The 20,327-nt window shown below is 35.4% G+C and overlaps 1 non-coding gene across 1 annotated transcript; it reads left to right on the top strand.

Moving 5' to 3' along the window:
* Positions 1 to 14,582: 14,582 nt before the first annotated feature.
* Positions 14,583 to 14,774, top strand: LOC148941452 (U2 spliceosomal RNA). Its single transcript, XR_016143324.1, has one exon. It is a non-coding gene; the product is annotated as a U2 spliceosomal RNA (small nuclear RNA).
* Positions 14,775 to 20,327: the final 5,553 nt, after the last annotated feature.

The raw sequence follows: 20,327 nt of genomic DNA, 5'->3' as shown, positions 1-20,327 counted from the left end.
GAAATAAAATAAAATAGGATGAATATATAATAGTTTAAAAACCAATTTGGGCTATATATTTGCAAATTAGGGGGGGGGGGGGTTGGCAAAGCATACCATATATTAAATACGTAACCTAACCTAACCTAGGTACCTTCCCCTCCCCCTAATCCCCAGAAAACAACAATTTAAATACAGTTCTTGTCTTTGTTTATATCCCAGAAGGCATTGTAAACCTATTTTCATCACGCGTCTCAGTCTATTTCGTGACTAGTTTGCATTGCCGTATATAAAAGAGTCCGTTTAGTAGAAGAGTAAGGTAAAATTATATAAAGAAACTTATTTATTATTGTTTTATCACACTTACAAACTACTTTTACACAAACATACCTCGCTTGAAATAGTTTGAATTTCCGATATGCCCTCATAACTAGTTATTATTCTCGGCCTCTATTTCTCTGTCTACTGGGTAGCAAAGTTGAAAGTTCCTTCTTTCTTCCCTCTTCCTGTGCCGCAGTATCTATTCTTCCTCTGTCTTGTGCACTAGCTTAGAATTTGTTTGTGTATTAAAATATGTAGATTCGACGGACGAAATGGCTATGAAATATATTCTGATCGGGATTTTGCCGGGAATTTGGTCAGTTTTGGCCAATAAATAATCGAAAATTCTTTTTATGAATTTTTTGTTCACAATTCAGTAGGGGAGTTGGGGGGGGGGGGTAGAAACCTAAGTGCCCTTCTCCCGGTGTGGCATATAACTGGACACAGTGTTGGCACTTCTTCTTCATCTTCCATTTTTAGTTAAGACGAGGGAGAATAGTTATGACTAATAACGAAGACCACACTGCCTTTCCATAATACACAACAAAAGATAAAAGAATGAGGAATTATTCTAAGACAGTGAAGTACAGATAAGTATAAAATAAAACTTATAATAAAATACGAGTCTATTTAAATTAAAATTAAGGATTAATAATTATTTTTTAATTACTTTATTGTAAGTCGTATTTTATACTTATCTGTGCTTCGCTGATATAGAGCCGGAATATTAATGAAAAATTTTTTACTGTCTCAGAAAAATTTCTCATCGTTTTACCTCTTGTTATTTGTATTTTGGAAGACTAGTTGCAATAAGAGAAGATTAAATTCTGAGTAGTAACGTTCACGAAAATTTAGGGGAGAGAGAGGGGGAAAATATATCTTTCAACGTCTTGGGGGAGGGGAATTTGTTGTTTTCAAATTTTTTTCAATGAAAATATCCCCCAAAAGCTCCCCGCCCCCTTGACACCCCTGGTTCTGGGGTTACTTACGATTGTTTGTTTGAATATAAATCTCATCTTAACTTTCATCTATTTTCTGTTAGTTATAGCTTTTAGTGTTTTAACTTGTTGCTCATTTTTAATTTCGTTAATGATGCGTGTTTTTTCCTCTTGTTCTTTAATTGAAGCTCAAGCAAACCTGACAGGATTTTGTTTTACGTTGAGATTAAGTGCTTACTTTTTCGAAATTTTTGGTTGCAAAAATTCCCAAGATGTTATTTTGCAAGCCACAAGTTTTTTTGAGAACAGAAAAATTTTAATGTGAGCTTGAAGCTGTCGTTTGTTATAGACCGTCACTTTTGTTGTGTGTGCTAAAGTTCTGTTGCGCTTTTTTCGTAGTCTAAATTTACAAAAGTAGTAACTCAAGTTTTAGTACCGTCAAATGAAATCCAAAGCCTTTGCCAAAACTTAAGTTAAGTAATTAGTAAATAAAGGTAATGTTTGGAATAAAAGTTCTTATTTCGGCTCTTAGCCTGGAGTTGGTCCTTTTTAACTTCAAGTTTTTAACTTTTGAAGTCTATTTGATAGAGCGTCAATATTGGTTTAACTGAAATTAGGATTTTTAATAAAATTTAGTACTTTAGTAATTTAGCACAAGTGCTAATAAAGCACTAAAGAGAAATATTGCTTTACCTTCGCATTGCATAACCCCACGTCATTGGCTAGCTGTTATAGGCATTTACCTAAAGATTATGCCTATAACCAATTATGTAGACTAAGATTGTCTTATAAAATATAAACCAGAAATTATGATCCATGGCTATATCCTGTGTAGTAGTTTGGTCTGTTTTCCGAAATCTTGTCCACAGTTTTTATTTTATGTTTATATTAGATCATTTTAAACAAATATGGAAGTAATATTAATCTCCTCAACAAAGTGTGTTTTATAATAGCCCCCCCCCCGGCAAATCCGTCTTACAAAACATACTTCCCCACCTCTCTATTTTGAAACATTTTTTATATCAGTAAGATTGAGAATTGGTATTGTTACATCGCTTTATCACCAAAGACAACATCATATGTGTTCAATCTTTCCACTGCTTATGATCACGTATTTTAGTTCGTGCTGGTGGCATTCATTCGTTTTCCCACTTTCTCTTAATGCAATGACTCTAGTTGAGACGCTAATAATAACCTCTGCTTATCATCATGAGGCTTGAGGCTAATGAGGCAAGAGGATATTTTTATAAGGTTAGGGATTGCTCAATAAATACGATTATATCACTTGTTCTTTGTTTGATCTATACCAAAGTTTTATAACTTTATTTAAAGTAAATTTCTGACTGGTCAATTGACTGAATGTTTTTCGGTTTGTTTTTAATATTTTATAGACCACTTCTACAAACTCAAGTTGATTTATTCATGGGCTGAAAAATTTATATAACACTTTTTTCAGGTACAAAATATAGCTCACAATTTTAGCCTTTTAGTTGTATAAGTGTTTTTTGTATAATGTAAATTGTGTAAATAAAGTTTATCAATAATTTTATCCTTTTGTTCTTATTCGAAATCGTAAGATGATAGATTGCTCAACCCTTAATCACAGAGGACAATCAAATGTCGGAATTGGAGGTAAGCACGTATCTATTATATCCTGAACTTTCCCTAATATCTCTTGATTTTTTAATGGTTTCCGCATAGTTTACTAGACTTTCTACTGAATAGACAGTATTCAATGAGCATTTATTCCGTGAGGAGCTCGACAGCGCTCGAGCGTTTAATACATTTTACAGTCGCGTGTGAATTAATTAGTGAAAAAGAAATACTAGACTTGCTTTTGATAACCGGGATAATATTCATTACTGAATGCAAGAGTACGGTGGCGACCAAATATTATCAGGTCTCCCGCTCCTCCGGGCCACTTTCACAAGAGATTCCCAACGATAGCTTGGGCCTGCCCCAATTGAAGATAAGTACAATTTTTTTTTATTCACGAATGCACTTGGGAATGAACTGAAAATTTTTCATCGCGATTTTTATAGTATTTAATAATGTCGTACGTCATTCAGTTGTCATTTGAATTTTTTTTTGATTTATGTGGTGACAAATTGGACAAGATCATTGAGTCTCAGGCTGAGTTTTCCAATTAATTAGATTCGATTTCAGCGGAAATTGTGTCATTAAAAAGTGATACAGCGAAGTGTGATTCACGAATAGGTGGAGCTTGAATCTACACTACAAGATTAGAAGCTTAAATCTGAAGCTCTAGAATTAAGGCTGCTCGCTTTTAAGTAAAAGACCGAAAGCTTAACTTGCTGATTCTTGGCTGACCGGATGAAAAATCTGACAAAATGCCAGAAAATATTATGAAAAACCTCTTCAGGAATAAGTTAAGTATTGCTGACCAATCGTTATATCTAGGTGCCATCGTTTCGCTTGGCAAATATTACTGACTCCCGCCAGCGTAAAAGTAAGCAAAAACAGGTGAAGCCAGTGCTTGTATCATTAGGATCTGAAAATGAGATTCAAATTGTAATGTCGAAAGTTGGCAAACTAAAGACGAGTAGTATAGTTATTTGTAAGGACTTGTCACCTGAGTTGAATTTGAGAAGAAGTGAGCTGTTGTCTAAGTTACGTGAGATGAAAGCGAAAGGTGAAATAACGTCTTCTCGGGTCCGTCAAAAAGGTACGGATATATGGCTGGAAATCAAAGGATCTTCTTCATCTTCGTGGTCTCGCGCCTAGTTTGGTTTGCATTAATGAATAAGCTGCGACAGTGATTTAAACTTGTATTAATTTTCTGCGAGTGAAAAAAAAACGAGAAAAAGGAGATTTAAATTGATCTTGCCTTAGTGTTTTTTTTTGTATCTTGTTATTCTTTGTGATTGTTTTCCTTCTTTTCTGTTTAGTTCTAGTTTTGTAAAAAAAAAAGTTCTCGTTCTGTTCGTTTTTTCTTTGTGCAGCTAACAAGTCGGATGTTGTGCCTCCGAGTTTGGTTAGCAAAATGACTGCATCGCTGCTCTTTAATTGGAATCTGTTCCGGCAGCCTCTTTCTGCTCTCATAATTGGAAAATTCTGAGGTACCTGTTTTTGCTTATTAGCCTATCATTCCAGACTGATTTTGGTAAGTTTATTTTTATGATGACTTGATGATAAGTGTTAAATAAGGTAACATCTGACCGACTCAATGATTTTGATAAGAATCAACTTGAACTAAATAAGTTGCTTACATTGGTGGGATCAGCTGGTGATGAATATTCTGATCTTTTTATCCAGTCTTTTCCTCCCAGCAAATATATAAATAAAGACCAAATCCTTCCATTTAATCAGTCACAATCATCCCGAATCGCGTTTTGGAATTGTCACGGAAGGTTTAGTAGTTTTGATTTTCTCTCCACTTTTCTTTCTAGTAATCGCAATACAATTCTAAGACTGTTTGAGACATTTCTTAGTGATAGTAATAGTTCTTTAGTTGGTATGTCTGGGTTTAGAGTAGTTACTAGAAATAGGGCAACCCATTCGGCAGATGGACTTGCTTTGTTTATTAATCAGGATCTGTGTGTTCGTGAAATCGCTGATTTTGGTGGTTTATACCAAAAGATGAAGTTTGAATTCCTGATTGTTGAAATTATATCTGGTAAAGAGAAGCTACTGCTATGTCTGTTTTATCGGCCTCCAGGATCAAGCGCCCCTAGTTTTACTGGTAAGTTGAATGATCTTACGCAACGGCTGAATTTTAGGAACCAGAAAATAACATTTATGGGAGATTGTAACATAGATTTAGGACTGGTGAATTCAGAGTCCCAAGCCTTAAGATCTCAGCCTGTAGATTTACTGACTACTTTTTTTTCTACAGGTTTAGTCCCTATAGTAAGAATACCAACACATATTGTTGAACAGGCTGCTTCACTTATAGATAACATATTTACGAATTTTAGTCTGCATTCGAGTTACATCGTCTTAACTGATGCTTCAGATCACTTTATCCTATTTGATGAATTTTTGATTAACTGTAGAAAATCAAGTACACGAATATAAAAGTAAGAAGGACTATTGATGATAAATCTATAAAAAAAACTTGAGAGCCACATTAGCTTGTACCGATTGGAACTTAGCTTATGATGGAACGGACTCAGGCGCAATGGCTGCTCTGCTTGTTAAGAAATTCTTATCTGATCTTGACTCTGTCTTCCCTTTTTCGAAAAGGTGCTCTGGTAGGTATGCAACATCGAAAAAGCCATGGATCACGCAAGAACTGTTTACCAGTATTGAGCACAAAAATATGCTGCATATGTAATATATTGACAAACATCACGAATTTGTTACCAAATTGTAAAAGCCGTAAAAACCCTTTGACAACCCAGCTCAGGAAACCTAAACAGGCACATTAACATAACCAGTTTCAAGAAAAAGAAGGATCACCAAAGAAGACATGGACTCTAATAAATCAATGCCTAAATAAGCAAAAAACCAACACATTTCATGAGACTGTGATAAAGCTAGATGAAATACTTTCAAAATTGCAACAGGAAATCGCAAACTCCCTCAACGAATTTTTTGCAAGTATTTTGGAGAGGCAACTGTAGAGAAAGCTTACGATCGGTCAAATATCGGTAGAGATAATTACAAAAAATACCTACCTTCGTCATCTAGCTCCTCTATGCTACTGTCACCTGTCTCTGAAGACAAACTCCTGAAGATTGTGCAAGCCATGAAAAACGGTCACTCCGAAGGTCCAGATGTGTTACCAACTTACCTTATTAAGAAGACCATGGATTGTTGTGTCAGCATTATTGCACATGTCATTAATTCTAGCTTTAAGGACAAACTTTTTCCCACTGTTTTCAAGTTGGCAAACGTTATACCCCTCCACAAAGGTAGCAACCCCAAGCAGCCTTTGAACTACTGCCCTACTCTCTATTCTCTCTGGTTTTTCGAAAATTATGGAGCGTTGCATCTACAACACAGTGATGAATTATCTAATTAAGTCCTACTTCTTCACCATGCATCAGTTTCTATTCAGACCTGGACACTCTACCGAATATGCTATACTGGCTTTGCTATAATTTCTAAATTCTGCAATTGACCATCATAAAAAACCAGCAACAATATTTGTGCATGTGAAGAAAGCATTTGATACGATTTGTCATCTGATTATTCTGAGTAAGCTAGACAACTGCGGAATAAGAGGCAGTGCTGAATGCTCTCTTACTCCTCCAGTCTTACCTTACTGGTAGGAGTCAATTTGTGGATGGAGGTACAGTAATATCGGTAAAAATCCCCAGGTTCAGGAAAGGTAGGAGTACCGGAAGGTTCAATTCTTGGACCACTTTCGTTTCTAATATATGTCAATAACCTTATGGACACAATCGCAGGTGATAGACTTGCTCTAATATTCGCAGACGACACAGTTAATTCGGTCACAGGTAAAGATGAATCATCGGTCAGAGAAAACATGTGTCGTAGTCTAATGAAGCTATTGCAGTGGTTTGCTGACAACCGCATTGTTTTAAATTCATCGAAAACTCATTTTATCATCTTTTCTCAACTTTCTCATACCCTGCCGTCGTTTTCTCAAATTAATTAAAACAAACTTTCCGCCAAATAAGTTTTTCAAAGAAAAGTAAAGGCTATTTTAAAGTTAAGCTCAGCAGATACAAACATCTGTTAAAATTCAAACTCAAAACGACCAGAGATTACTATTAAAGAATAAATGAAACCCAAAACGAACAGAAACTAAATAAACAATCATAGGAAAAAACATACAACAAGTAATAATACATATGAATAAATAGATCTTAAAGCGAGTAATGCTTTACTCGTAATTGAATATGAAAATCAAGCTTAAAACGAAAATAAATATTTTGCTATTGAAGCATAAATGAAACTTAAAACGAACAAAATTTAAATAAACAATCAATGCAAACAAACATACAATATATATTAATGTAAATGAATAAATAAATCTTCAAACGAGTGAAACTTAAATTGAATATACAAATCAAGTTTGAAACGAACAAAAATCACTACAAACAATAGTTTGGGCATCGCCTCCTTCTCCCACTGGAAAAGTCTAAAACCTACTGCGCCATTGACGCTTTACTGAAAACCAATTTTATTACACATATTTTCTTTTCTACTTAATATTGAAAATAAACATTAAAATTATAGTAACATTTTGAACTAATGAGCATTCAGCAATTAATATCATTATACATCAAATATTCAATTTAATTTATTAGTTCTTTCTAAAGTTGTTCAATACGAATATAGTTTCACTACAAACAAGAATTTGGATACTGCCCCCTTCCGTAACTGTAAATAAAAACCTAAAGCCTATCGCGTCATTGGCGCTTCACCGAAAACGAATTATATTACAAATATTTTCTTTTCCAGTTCTTTCAGCATTGAAAATAAAAATAAAATTAGAGCGAAATGAATTATTGAACTGATGGATCTTTCAACAACTAATATCATTATATATCAAATATTCAATTTGATGTTGTTTATACTTTCAAAGACTGTTCAAGACGCATATAATTTTCAGTAAAGCGCCAATGACGTAGTAGGTTTTCATTCTTTATTAGTAATTCATTTATTGTTTAATAGTAATTTGTGGTCGTTTTGAGTTTGAATTTTAACAGGTATGTGTATCTGCTGAGCTTAAGTTCAAAATGGCCTTTACTATTCTTTGAAAAACATAATTTTCGGAAAGTTTTTTTGAATTAATTTTTGTTCGTTTTTGATTGCAAAAAGTTTAAAGTTTTTAAAAATTCCTTATTTCAAAATCAAATGTTCATCAAAGTACCAAAACTGGTAACAAAGTGACAATATCAAAATGAAAAAGTTTGCCGCCTTTGAAGTTTATACGACGACCCCTTCTATATTTAGTGCCTCTGGGAAAAAATGGAGTGTTGGGCGAGGCTAGCTGCCCTCCGATTACTTTTGAATCTTAAAAAGTGAATTACAACTTTCAATTTCCAATCAAATGAGCCCTCTATGAAGTTTATACGAGCATCCCTTCCATAACAACCATATACGCCCCCAGGACAACACTTAAAACACCTACCCCCTGGGCTCTGGGGGCTTGTGTTGACAACGGAGTTTTGTTATCCAATCTTTGAACAATTTTTTAAAAACTGGCTATCTAAAAATTTGTAGTAGATGGCCCCTAGGGCATAACTTACAACGCCTACCCGCCGGCCCCGGGGGGGGGGGGGTCGATACTGGAGTTTTTGTTATATGAACTTTAAATGATTTTCAACAAAATGTCCACCTCAATGTCTATCTGATGTATTGAGGGTGTGGAGGGCGGGAGGGGCTAGTTGCCCTCCAATCTCTTTTGACTCTTAAAAACGGAACGAGAACTTTGAATTTCCAATCAAATGAACCCTCTACAAGATTTATACAAGCATCTCCTCCATAAAAACGATATATGCCCCCAGAGTATTACTTCTAACGCCTGCCTCCGGGCCATGGGGGGTTGCGTCGACACAGGATTTTTTTCTTATCTGACTTTTGAATTATTTTTAATGAAATGGCTACTTTAAAAATTTTATCAGATAGGCTGGGTAAAAAAGGGTGTGGGGGGGGCGGAGCTAATTGCTCTCGGATATCTTCTGACTCTTAAAAATTGAACCAGAACTTTCAATTTCCAATCAAATGAGCCCTCTCCGAAGTTTATACGAGCATCCCTTTCATAAGAACCATACACGCTCCCAGGACAACAGTTAAAACGCCTACCCCCTGGTCCCTGGGGGCTTGTGTTGACAACGGAGTTTTTGATGTCTAATTTTTGAACAATTTAAAAAAAAACTGGCTATCTCAAAATTTGTAGTAGATGGGTTTGGGGAAAAAACGGCATGGGGTGGTGCTAGTTGCCCTTAAATCTCTTGACTCTTAAAAAGTGAACTGGCACTTTCAATTTCTAATCAAATGAGCCATCTATGAAGTTTATACGAGCACCCCTTTCATAAGAACCATACATGCCCTTAGGGAATAACTTAGAACGCCTTTTCCCGCGCCATGGGGGGCTGTATTGACACCGGAGTTCTTTTTATCCGACTTTTGAACTATTTTTTTTTTTAACAAAATGTCTAACTTACAATGCCTGCCCCCGGGTCCTGGGGGGTTGTGTCGACACCTGAGTTTTTGTTATCTGACTTTCGAGCAATTTTTAACTTAATGGCTATATCAAAATTTTTCCCGGATTCATTCAGGAAAAAGGGGCTTGGGGGGGGGGCTAGTTACTCTCCAATATCTTTTGACTCTCAAAACCTGAACTAGAACTTTCAATTTCCAATCAAATTAGCCCTCTCTGGAGTTTTAACGAGCATCCCTTCCAAAAAACCATATATTCCCCCAGGGCATAACTTACAACGCCTGCCCTCGGGCCCTGGGGGGCTGTTTCGACCCCGTTTTCGTTATGTGGTCTTTGAGCTATTTTCAAAAAAATGGCTATCTTAAAGTTCTTATCAGATGGGTTTGAGAAAAAAAGGCGTGGGGGGGGGGCTAGATGCCTTCCAATCTCTTTTGACTCTGAAAAACTGAACTAGAACTTTCAATTTCCAATCAAATGAACCCTCGCTGAAGTTTATACGAGCATTCCTTCCATAAGAACCATATATGCCCCCAAGGCATAACTTATAACCCTTGCCCTGAAGACCTTGGGGGGGGAGTGTTATGCTCAAAGATATAATTTCCAGAACTTTCAACTACGTTGAACAACACGGCTCTCTCAAAATTTTGATTGGATGTGTTTGGGGAAATGGTGGGCATGGAAGGGGTGTTGTCTTCCAATCACTTATGACCCTAAAAAAGGACACTAGAATTCTCCATTTCCAATCGAATGAGCCCCCTTTGAAGTTTATACGACGACCCTTTCCATATGAAGTACCTCTGGGAAAAAAAAATAATAACAATAATAAAACACTAGAGCCGTATGGCCTTTACTATAGGCAACGCTATAGCGTTGCGTCTGATATCTGTCCATTTTAACGAAGAACCAGTTGCCATTGTAATTTGTTGAAGCAAGTTGAAGTATTGATGACACCTTCTACGTAGCCTCCAATAAGACGTATCGCCGTATTCTGAAGGATATGATCCCGTTTGAAATTTGTATAAAAATTGCTTGACCATAACATGCATCCATAGGAATTCACACTGCGAGAGAAAACGGTACAAATTGGAACAAATTGGATGAAATTTTTGAATCAGAAATATCTTTTTATTGTGACTGTTCTATCTGTAAAGGCCAGCGTCATAATTTCAGCAGTTCTGAAGAGCCGCGTGCAGCAAATGTAGAAGAGAGTGACCAACAAAACAAAGATAGAACACCTTCTCCACTCAAAGAAAGTTCACGAGAACAAGAAAGGTCTCGGAAAAGGAGGTTTGATAAGGCAGAAAAAGATCAAGAAGACCAAAATAAGAGACCTAGACAAGAAGAATTTCCTTACAGGCATAGCTCAGGATCTTCAAGATATAGTAGATACGATTTCTATGAGAGAACAAGGATGCACAAGGTTCCAACATTCTCCTGGAAGAGCAGAAAACATTTAAAGGCTGAATTCTTGTTTTTTTCATTTCATAATTATTCATTTCCCTAGGTTTTGAATGAAGAGGGGGATTTGAAAAGTTATTTGTTGTTAAAATTATGCGCAGGTTTCGTTCCTTTCAATATTTATTCATGTTTAAAAATTGCTTAATTAGGGTGTTCTTTTTTGCCTATGCGTTTTTACTTCATGCTACTTAAATGCTCTTTTCAGGGTTTTATACTTTCTAATAAAAAAATCACGATCATAGGCAGCGCAATAGCGCTGCCTAAATAAAGAGCAATGTGAACACAATGTACTATTTCTTTTTCTTTAGACCGGGGCATTTTGTATAGAAAGGGTTTTCGTAGAAAGTTTTTAATGGGTTCGTTTGATTGGAAATTGAAAGTTCTAGCAAGGGGGCATATAAGGTTTTTATGGAAAGGGTGGTCGTATAAAACTTCAGAAGGAGCTCATTGGATTGATAATCAGAAGCTCTAGTCCCCTATTTAAGAGTCAAAGTGATCGGAGGGTAAGTAGCCCCCTATTTTCCAAAAAATGCATCCGGTAGGTATTGTTACATAATCATTGGTTCAAAAAATAGTCGTAAGATAAAATAAAAAGCCTTCGGTTTTGACAACCCCCCCCCCCCAAAAAAGCCTTGTGCCCGAGGCTGAAAAATTTTGAACCAGGGGTATATATGGTTTTTATGTAAAGGGTGGACGTGTGGACTTCAAAGGAGGCTCATTTGATTTGAAATGTAAAGTTATGGTTCCCTTTTGAGAGTCAAAAGTATAGGAGGGCCACTAGCCCGCCTCCCCTCTCTTACTCTAAATTCAAATTTAATTCATTCTATTGTAAGGTCCAAGGGCATTCAAAACTGTTAGGTCCAGGGACAATTTGGTAAAAGTAGGAACATTTTTTCCTACTTTCTCACTTGCTTTGTTCAAACACGAAAGAAAAAGCATTTGTAGTAAAATAGTGACAATACTTTCTTTGAACAAATCCATTGTGAGAATGCAAACTTTCTCCAAACATGAATGAAAAAGCTAAATACAGTAAAATAGCAATAGCATTTTCTATGCATAATTCTATTCAGATTTTGTAGCTGAGACGAAAAGAAAAAAAAGCATTTAGGCTACTGACATTTTGAAAATACAACAAAGAAAAGGGTAAAGAATTAAAACCTGGAATAGAAAGCGTTCATAAATTTGTTGGCCTTTAAAAAGGCCATTGGGTAGGGAGAAGGGGGACTGGGACAGTTAAAAACGTATTTGGAAACAATTAACCACCAAAGCCATAAAATGTGTGACCTTGACGCTTCAGAGCATAGACTACGTCCATTTTAGTTATAGAATCCATTTCTTTCTCTTGGCATGCTGTGTGTAAGTGACATCATCTCAAATAACATTTTCTAGAAAAATGTCTCTGGTTTCCTCGTAAATTAGGCCTGAAATGCATTTTACGCCACCGCGGCATATGTTATAGTCCAGCTCAGAGAATGAAGGGGAAAAGACCAAATGAAAGAAGCCAAAAAACAAATTCATAGAAAATAGTCCTTAAATCAGATATATATGATCTTGGCCCTTTAGCTGACAAAAGTCGAAGCTAGCATTGATGAATGGCATTGATTCACAGTAAGTTGGAGGGGGAGGGGCAGAGAAAAGTATTTTTCAAAATACAGAGAGAAGAATTTTGTTGTGTTTCAATTTATTTAACAAAAAACCCAAATACACGCTCATTTGCAATGAAAATACCCCAAAAAGATTCTAATCCACGAAAAGATCAATTTGTCAGTTTGTTTTTAGGTTTTTCTAAACAGTATAAATCGTTTCTACGATCTAAAACTTCATCTTAAAGGGAAAAAACGCTAATTTGTCTTTGGAGTTATGGTGGATGGTTCTTTGACGGAATCGAATTTTCAAATGAATAGCTTTTAAAAAAATTCGACCTGTATTAATTCAAGCTAAAGTTCGTGGACTGTTTTTCTTTTCAGAAGAACCCAAGTTTCCGGCTCGAGTTAAATATTTTGCGCTCAAGATATGTGAAATCAGACATAATTTTAACGTTGTTCTGATTAGAGTTCAAGCAAATTTTGCAATCTAAGAAACATGTCAAGAAGTGGAAAGGTGAAAAGATTGGCGGAGAAACTTGAACGAACTGCAAATTGTGAAGCGACTGAGCAAATTGGCAAACAAGCGAATTGTGCCTCACAATTTGCAAGAAGTACGAGATACACTGATGCCAGAATAGTTGAGATTTTCAGAAAAGACGGAACCTCCAAGTACAAACCTCTGACGATGGAGGAATTCAACCACTCTAGATTCCGACCTCTAAGCTGAGTCTAGAGTTTGAACATACTACTACTACTACTACCACTAACAACTCATCACAGCACAAGACCCTATGAGGTCACAGCTGCTAATAAAGCTCTTCCTACATCTTAATATATCCATCGCCCTCTTCTTTACATCTGCTCAAGAAGTTCCCATTTCATTTAAATCTTTTTTTATGACGTTCTCCCATCCCAGATGACGGCAAACTGCTTTCTGTTTAGCCCTAGATGGTTGGCCGAAAAGAACAATCTTCGGCAATCTGTCATCCTTCATCCGTACAAAGTGCCCTAACCACCTCAACCTTTCTTTCATTATAGCCCTAGAGAGCGGTAATCAACCACATTTTTCGTATAGCCTATTGTTTGAAAAAATTCTTTGCCATGTTAGCCTAGATTCTTGTCGACTTCAAGGAAATTTTCAGGATTACAGTTTGAAAAATTCTTGTTTTTTGGATAATCAAAATTATTTATACCTTAAGCTAGTTTTTAAATTCTTTGTAGGTTTGTTTTTGAGAATATGATCGTATTTCTTACAGTCTTACGTCTTTCTTACGGCACACTGTTGAGTTGCCCCTATTCGGGGTAAACACAGGTGTAGCCATCTCATAGAGCAATGGGAAACCCTCCCCCAGGGGTGGCTCCTCTGTCAATATCAAAGCAGCTTTCCAGCTAGGTACGTATAATTAATAAAAATCTAACATTTTTCTAATATCTTTCGACATAAATCGGGCTGTCTTAAATGAGACTCAGAAGCTCAAATTGGTGAAACAGATATAGGTATACAAAACTTTTTCTCATCAATGACTCAAGTCTCTATCTCTTTTTAAATAGCAATTTCACATTTCATTTCCAATGCAAACGTCTAAATGGTTTGAATGCACATTTATCTTTTGGAGAAAAGAAATTCAGAGCTGTCTCGCTCTGTTATCAACGTGGCTGAATAGTCTAAACTTCAATGTCTGAGCCCCCGCCCCCGCGAAAGATCTGTCCGACTTGATTGAAGGTAACAAAAATTAATATATACAAATTTTTGATGCGTTTTAAATGCTTGTTTTTGTGGCCCCCCCCCATCTCCCGACAAAATCCTTCTATAAAAATGCCCCGAAAAAAAAATACTAGATGCGACTCATATTGGGTTCATCAGCTGTGGTTTCCCTTCAAAAGGTATCAGCTAAACGGTCAAGATCATACATTTCTGATTTAAGGCCTACCTTCTCTAATTTTGGTTTTTGGGTTCTCTGATTTAGTTTTTTCCACTTTATTCTTCCAGCTGGACTACAACATAAAGGCAATCTAGTTTTAAGGATGACAATTTTGTCAGTGTTGATTGGAAAATTTTCTGTTTATCATCAAAATTTTAAAATGAGCTTTGCAATGGTGGGGTGAATTAATTGAATATTATTTGAGCATTGCAACCGAAATTAAATTTTTGACAAACTTTGTTACTCGTATTTCTTAAACTCTTTGAAAATCCTGACTATCGCTTGTTGGCCTTTTGACTAGGACTAAAGTGTAGTATCCGTTCCTACCACCTTAATATCTGAAGCGGTTCCTTCATAAGGCTCAGAATACTAAACTGATTTTTGAATACCTGAGCGATGTCGGGGCTTGCTGCACTCCTTCCACGCCTTAACTTGGTATCGCAGCACCTCCAGGATCCACGCATGCTCATATTAAGGGGAATTTTCAACTTTGCCAGATATCATCCCCCTCCCTCTTGTTTAATCTGGCCCTCTAGTTTTCCTGTAATTTATTTGGCTTCACAGAGTAGTTTCCAGCAAGGCTGTACCCAGAGGGGGGGGTTGCCCCCCCCCGAAATGATTGTTTGACCGGTAAAAGAGCAATAAAAATGGATATAATTAAATTTTGTATGCGTTTTTTGAGTTTTTTGTTGTGTACCCCCACCCCCCTCCCGATAAAAAATCTTTGAGTAAAACCCCCACGGAAAAAAATCCTGGGTACGGCGTTGGTTTCCAGACGATTGAGCTTGAAAACGATGGCTATGTGTCCCCTTTTCCGCAGCTGTTGCGTACTCTATTTTGGCATTCAGCCACTAAGTAATCGAAGCTGTGATAATTATAACATTTCCGATTAGCGGGAACAATGATTTTATCTCGAAGAGACAAGTAGGAGGGACCCAATAGAAACAAGGGGGACTCCATATATGGGTATGTTTTTATGGTTTTTCTCACTGAGGATGTTTTTTCACGGTTTTTCTCACTGAGGATGTTTTTTCATGGTTTTTCTCACTGTTGATGGATGTTTGTTGGATGTCAACAACAATTGGTGGATGTTTCTTGGATGTCAACAACAATTTCTGGATGTTTCTTGGATGTCAACATAAGTTCACATCAACAATTGCTGGATTATTGATCGAGTCTACCGGGACAGGATCAATGACACCTCTTTCAAGGTCAATTGATTTGTTGTTTCTAAGCGTATTGATCGACTCTAACGGGACAAGATCACGTGTCTCTTTCTAAGCCAATCAGGGAGTCAAAAATATTAACGGGACAGGGTCAATGACACCTCTTTCATGGTCAATTTGTTTTTTGTTTCTAAGTGTATTGATCGAGATTAGACTTAATGTCCTTGGTAAAAAGTCTGAACGAAATTTAATGTCCTTGGTAAAAAGTCTGAACAAGATTGAATGTCCTTGGTAAAAAAAAGTCAGGAAGAGGTTCAATGTCCTTGGTAAAAAAAAGTCAGGAAGAGACTTAATGTCCTTGATAAAAGCGTTCTTTCTAGACCAGTCAGGGAACTTGGAAATACTATGGGGAAAATGTGCATGCGTACTGAATTCTAACGGCACAATGTTATTGAATACTGACACTACACAATTTATACATGGTGTTTTGAACCGCTAACGGTACATAACCGCATAGACAATGTTATCGATTCTAACGGGAAAGAATCACGTGTCTCTTTCTAGGTCAATGGACTTACGTAAGTTTCTCTTACATCACAATTCAGCCTTGAGATTTTGCTTATAATGGACATGCGTTGAATTATCATACCGTCTCTAGACATTATGGAGATAACATCGGTATTGTTGACTTGGAAGCTTTAGCTACAAAGATTTATAATGTGAGTTCTGTTTTTTAAATTTTATTTGGTTATTTACAAATAAAACAATTTTTGTTTTATCCCTACATACTATTCAAGTTAAGGGTATACCCCCCCCCAAAAAAAAAATATCCATTAAATGATGTTCATAGTCGTTATAAAGCACAAAATAAACTCTTTTTTTCACTGTGTAAACCACTCATCCCTCCTCCCATCATTTAGCAACTGCTATTTATTTCATTTGAACTAGCTTTTTAAATTATCTTTTTACATAAATTTAAAGAAAATTGACTCGGTACACTCGTGATATAGACAAAAACTATGTGATTATATCTTGAGAAGGGAGATTTAGTAAACAACTTTAGCACACGCCTTATATAAATTAAGAAAAACAAAGGGTGGCCACGCCACATTGTAAGGATTAAGATTGCGGGCTCGCATAACTATGAAAACTATGCTTTTTAACTATGATAGTTTTCGGCTAGAACGCAGTCTTTAATTTAGGGGGGGGAGGGTTGCTAAAATGAGACCTGTGTCTCTAACACTTGCAGCGAAATACAACTTTTATTATTAAAAAAGAGAAAGAATTTCTTTTGCAGACAGTTGGACATTATAATGGGAATGTTCTATTCTTAAATGACTTTTATGTAAGAAAATACATCCGTGATTAAGAGAAATAATGGTTTAGTCAAATCTTCTAGGTTTTAGCTTCCCGAACAGCAAGGAATGGGTCGATTTAAATGCTCTTATTTTCGTATTCATATATTTTATCTGCTCTTTAGATGATTATTAGTTTAAAAGTCTTTTCATAAAAATACTACTTTCACTAATTTTTTTATGTAAAAGGGAGTCGTGTTTCTTAAAAAAAAATTTTCTTATTTTTTAGGAAAAATTTTTTAAATAATTACCTCCTCCAGTATATATAGCGAATGGGAATGATGTTACTCAAATTCATCAGGTGGAGATGGCTGGTCCAAATTTTTATGCTTTTCTTGGAAAAAGGTATAGGCCATTCAACTATGCCAGACAAAAATAACCAGTTGAAACTGTGCATAAATTCTAATGTCTAAATCATTTGCGGATTATTTTTTTTTAATTGTATAGAAAACATTAATAAAGCTATTAGAAATAATGGTTTAATCTATATTTCAGGAAGAAAACAGTCCAGTATTTTGGCTAGAATTTGGTGAATCTTCTTACACAGAGCGGAGTTTGTCTTTCCCTTTTCGCTTCATGGAATTCTACGCGTATATAAGGGATAATATTGAGCAAGTATACTGTGTGAGTACGGATATACGTACACTACAAGAACTTTTAAAGGAAACTGTGAGATATAATAGCGATAATGGCTTGAACAATTATGTAAAAATAATGAGAAAACTGTGTCATTAATATTATAGCATTTTTGAAAATAAAAAATGCTTTGAAATAATTTTTTTAATTTTTTTAGAAAACGTTAATAGAGAGTTAATGAAAATCATGAAGTTAATAGCTAAAGTTATTATCAGAAGGCTCCTACAGTGTGACATTACCATATTAAGTAAGCCACGGGAAGGTATATTTTCGTCTAGAATAACATCGCGGAGAGGGAGGAAGGGTTAGTCACCTGGGAATTCTGTCTGGAAACGCATCGTAGAGGATTTCAGATACCTGGGGGGGTGACTAGAAAAGAGAGACATTCAAGTACTGATTCATACTAAGAGTCGGGGGCTGAGTTGGAGTAAGATCCTCCCACACTGAATTATTGTTTACGGTTAAAGCATTGAGGACAGTGAAAATATAATTTGTTTTTCGAATGAGTTGATGTGATGTTTGAATTGAGTATGGTGATAGGTACCCTTTGTCATCAAAATATCTGAAAATGTTAAATGTATTGTAAGAAAGGCTTACAAAAATGTGATAATACTACTAGTACTAACAACTTACTGCGCTACTAAGGCATCTGAGGTCAACAAATGTACGTTTTATCAAGAAAATATTAGAAAATTTATAGATTAAAGCATGAATGACTTGCAAAAACATGAAATACTGCAATTACTAGCAACTCGCTGAAACATAAGGACATCTGAGGCCAATACAGCTATGGTTTATCAAGAAAAAATATCTGAATTCAGTTAAGGTGTAATATGAATGGCTTGTAAAAAACATGAAAATAGATTGGATAAGGAAATGTCGGACAAAGTTAGTAACTGAATTTAGTGATTTGATGAGTTTGGGCTTATAAATTATTTTTCCTCTCCTGTAAATTTAGAGTAATGAGAAATTACGGTTATTTTAGGAGGAGTAGTGGGCAACGAAGTGATGGTCAAATCTATAGACTAAATTTAGCACTGTGACAATTATTTTAGTTTAATATAAACCCTCAAGTAGAACTTCATAGTAAGTAAGATTCGGGGATTGAGTTGGGGTGGGATCCTCACAAGCAAATAGGATAATATCGTTGCGAGGGCAACGCTTTGATTTTTGTCATGTTTTTCGACTTATTCACAAGTAATTTGGAATTTATTCACAAAATGTAAGAATTGTGGAAAAATCATTTATACATATAATGTAGATGTCAAGTATGTCGTTGATTAATAAACCGTATTTCTTATAGAAGTTCAATGTATGAAATTATATCTAGTGGTGAGAAATGAAACTCTGTAGATTCATCTGAAATTTAATTTCTGTGTCTGAAGTTTGCTCATTGTTTAGGAATAACTCTAGCATTCTAACATTTATGGCAAGTTGCCTAAAGTTCTTGCATTTGAACCTTTGAGTAGTGAGAATATTAAAAAGACATAGAATTTTATATGAAATCACAAAAAAACACTTTTTGGTAGAACTTTCACCGACCAAATTGAAAATTGGGATGTTCATATTTCTGAAAACTAAAAACCAACTTTATTTAAAAATCGAATATTATTAAACACAGCCAAATGTATTATACAGAACACAGCCACGAAGTAAAGCTAAGTCAATTCAAGTGTCTCACTCTGTTTCGCTCAAATCATCCACTAAAACATCTCAAACCGTTTAGACCTTTCTGAAAACTAAAACCCAACTTTATTAAAAATCAAATATTATTAATAAAATCACATGTATTTTAAATATGGGCGTTCTTATTTACGAAAACTAAAACCCAACTTTATTTAAAAAATCATATATTATTAATAAAATCATATGTATTTTAAATGTGGGCATCAAAGTAACATTTGATGTGGAGATGCTTCAAAAAGCACTCTAAAAGACCAGGGATTTAAACAGCATACATAGAGTAGCATGTGTTGCACTTCTTATTTCTGCAAAATTTTGAGCAAAAAGACTGACTTCATAATTTTTTTATTGAAGCTGCAAAGACCTATCCCCCGGGAATCAATAGGGCCCCTAAAGCACCAGTCAGTGACACCCCTAGTGCATCAGAAAGTGATGATGAAGAGTTAGATATGAGTTTTATGATTAGCTTGTTTACATTAAGTGCTATTTATCTTATATTTATAAAACTGTTATGTAGCTGCCATAAAGTGTTTGTTTCGATGAAAGAAGTTTTGCTGTTTTTAAAGAAGCTTGGAAGCAATTTTGGAAATAATTTGCAATGGAAATGAATGTCATATTTGAATTCAGGATGAAATTCTGAAGCTAGTGGTAAGTTTTTCCCAAAAAAATGAATGTTTAGTATTTTTCAAATCAAATCACTGCTCATCAAGATTTAGTATTTTTCATATCAAATCACTACTCAAAAAGATTAAGCATATTTCAATTCAAATCAGAGCTTTAAGAAAAATTTAGTATTTTTCAAATTGAATCACCACCATGATGTTTCTGTGAAAAAACAGGAAAATTGAAGAAAAGTAAAGAAGCTTAGAAGTAATTTTGAAAATAATTTGCAACAGAAATGAGTGTTACATTTGGACTCAGGATGAAATTCTGATGCTAGTGGTATGTTTTTTTTATCTATCTGATTAGTCTGTTAATATAAACCTTACCCAATCCCTAATCTGGAAAAAGGAAGCTAAGCCAAAAACCTATGCAATAGGCTATGGCCATACCTTGCAAATGTTGTTGTTGTTTGGGGTTTAATGTGTTTGACCAATAGATCATATGCATTTGTATCACTTGCTTGTTCAAGCTCAAGTGGGGTCTTGTTCAGATTGTTCAAGTGTGGTGTTTCACCACAGA

Source organism: Artemia sp. Qi Xiang Cuo, chromosome 18, assembly GCF_049724085.1.
Source record: "Artemia sp. Qi Xiang Cuo chromosome 18, ASM4972408v1, whole genome shotgun sequence".
NCBI lineage: Eukaryota > Metazoa > Arthropoda > Branchiopoda > Anostraca > Artemiidae > Artemia > Artemia sp. Qi Xiang Cuo.
Note: the sequence above shows the minus strand (reverse complement) of the source record. Positions and strands in the feature narration are given on the sequence as shown.